General features: G+C 57.0%; 1 protein-coding gene across 3 annotated transcripts in view; it reads right to left on the reverse strand.

The window, feature by feature from the left end:
* Window positions 1-2,281, reverse strand: part of MYO1C (myosin IC) — a 24,402-nt gene that overhangs the window by 21,109 nt on the left and 1,012 nt on the right. Inside the window, exon 1 of one of the 3 annotated variants that reach the window (XM_006167538.2) lies at window positions 2,099-2,275. The exons of 1 other annotated variant lie outside the window; for it this stretch is intronic. The gene's annotated coding sequence lies outside the window, so the exon portion shown is untranslated. Of the gene's footprint in view, window positions 1-2,093; window positions 2,276-2,281 lie in introns of those variants that run through there. One more of the 3 variants, XM_014583838.2, reaches the window with a different exon arrangement.

Genomic DNA, 2,281 nt, shown 5'->3' on the forward strand with positions numbered 1-2,281 from the left:
GCTGCAGCGCCTGGCGCTTCCTGCCTCTGAGCGCCTTCTTCCGTTGCTCCCTTGAGTGCCCTCGGCCAAACCGTGAGGTCTGTGCGGTATCATTACTCCACCTTGCAAAGACAGGTGAAGTGACTTGTTTTATTAGGTCTCAGTACTGGTAAAAGGTGTGGGGTTGGAACCTGGGGACCCTGAACCCTAACACTCATTATGTCTGCAAGGCTGCCCTGACCTCCCAGCCTCTGTTCGGGTTAATGGGCCTACCCTGCTAGTCTGTGACTTTCCAAGTGACTCAGTACAGGTAAGGTCCCTGTCAAGGCTGTGTGACTTGTTGACATTGGACCTTAAAGGTAGCAGCTGCGGAATGAATGGGCCATAGCTTCTGTGCGCTCCAGGGTGGGCCTGGGCCTACAGGCTGGCTGTCAGCCTGCCTGAGTGCAACAGCCGCTGAGTGACCCAGGACTTATTTCCCAAGGCTGCCTTCGGGTCTCCTCCCACCTGGGGAGGTGTTCCTGGAACCACAGGGAAAAGAGGCAGGCCCAACCGACCTGGGTCATCCAGTGCCCTTTAGCTAGTGTGGGCCAGGTGCCTCCAAGCCTGACCTCTGGGGAAGATGGGAACAGTGGGCAGCCCCAAATGTTCCCCCAGCCTAGGACCACACAGGTATTGGGGGTTGTGCCCTGAAGAACTCCAGACCCCTGCTGTAAACTGATTTCTACTGAGGCAGCCTTACTGCCTCTTAGGTCAGGGAAACACAACTGCAGCCTGTCTGGCAGTGCAATGCTGGGCACAGAACAGTTTATGTTAAACAAACAAATGTGAGCTCTGCGCTCAGGCTGCCTCACCAAGGACCTCCCAGGCTTCTGGGAGCAGTAGTGAGGGGGAATAGGGAGAAGTTGGGGACTGGGAGCTCTACCCTGACTGCTCATGGGGCCCCATCAAGGGCTGTACAGTTTCAGATCCGTGGGCTTTCAGTCTGCCAGACACCTCTGCCTAGGAGTTCAGCAAAAGTAAACAAAGCATCTTGTCCTCTAACCTATTCTCCTTGTTCAGGGTCCTTAGTAGAGGAAAGTGGCACCTCTAGCTGTCTGATCTCCCTCCATTCCTCACCTCCAATACTCACCACCTGCTATAACCTCACCTCTTCCTACATCGCTGCTCCTTTCCTAGACCAACACAGCGCCTTCTAACTGGCCTCCCTGCCTTCCTCCCACAGATCCGTTTCCCCACACTAACAGTGTATTTACAAATGCAAATCAAAGCAACGGACATCTGTTAAAAGAGTAAAGGTTTACAGGCACCCTCCATGTGCCAGGCCCATGATTCACACCCACTGCTTCTTGCCAGGGCCCTGAATACAAATCCCTGCGGCCCTTCCTGTCCTCAGGTTACCCCACTGTTCCTGTATTCCTGGGTGACTGCACGGCGGCCCTCTCCAGTCCCTTTCTCCCAGTCCATGCTACCACACAACACACACAGCCAAGAGGAGTCATTTGCACCCTGTCACAGCCACCAGTCACACTGGCTCTCTAAGCTTCTGTGCCTTTGCACCTGCAGCTTCCTGGCCAGCACCCTCTCCTCCCCACCTCACTGACTCTTAAGTCATCCTTGAAGACTCAGCTCAGGTATCACTTCCTCCAGAACCCCTTACTGACTCCCCCAGCACACTGTCCAGTGTTAACACATCAAGCATTAATCCTGTTTCCTAGTTAGTCTCTTCCAGGAGACTTCTCCAGCCCCCGACATACGCCCAGCTAGGTACACGGTGGGGGGCTCATAACCCTCTTGGGGATGCCAGCATGAATGAATGAATCTCAGAGCCTAGGAGTGTGAACGCGAGGCCCGAGTGAGCTGGGAGCTGAATAAGGCCCTGGGCCAACCATTCATTCTCATTCATCTCTGAGCCCCGCACCGGTCACACTCGCACGCGCGGAGGCATGCAGGGGCCACTGGCGTGGCTGGGCTCGAGAGGCGGAGAACGGGAAGGGGCGGGGCTCAGGCGCCTTCTCCGGAACCCAAAGGCAGAGCAGGGCTGCGGGAGGGGCCCAAAGGGCGCGCAGGGTGTCCTGCGTTTCGCGACCCAAGTAGTTCTTTCCAGACCTCACCTTACCCGCGAGTAATTAAGGTCCCCACCAGACTGAGTCCCTCCGCCTTCGGGTCCAGGGACCCCCTCACAGGCTGGGCAGATTGATCCTTGGTTCCAGCGATCCCGGGCGGACGACCCCTGCCTCTCGGCCGGTAGCTTCGGGCCCTGCTCGGCTCCTGGCCGCCTGCCCTTTCCCCCAACCCCCCC

The sequence above is a fragment of the Tupaia chinensis genome, unplaced genomic scaffold (assembly GCF_000334495.1).
Source record: "Tupaia chinensis unplaced genomic scaffold, TupChi_1.0 Scaffold144899_1, whole genome shotgun sequence".
Taxonomy (NCBI): Eukaryota; Metazoa; Chordata; class Mammalia; order Scandentia; family Tupaiidae; genus Tupaia; species Tupaia belangeri.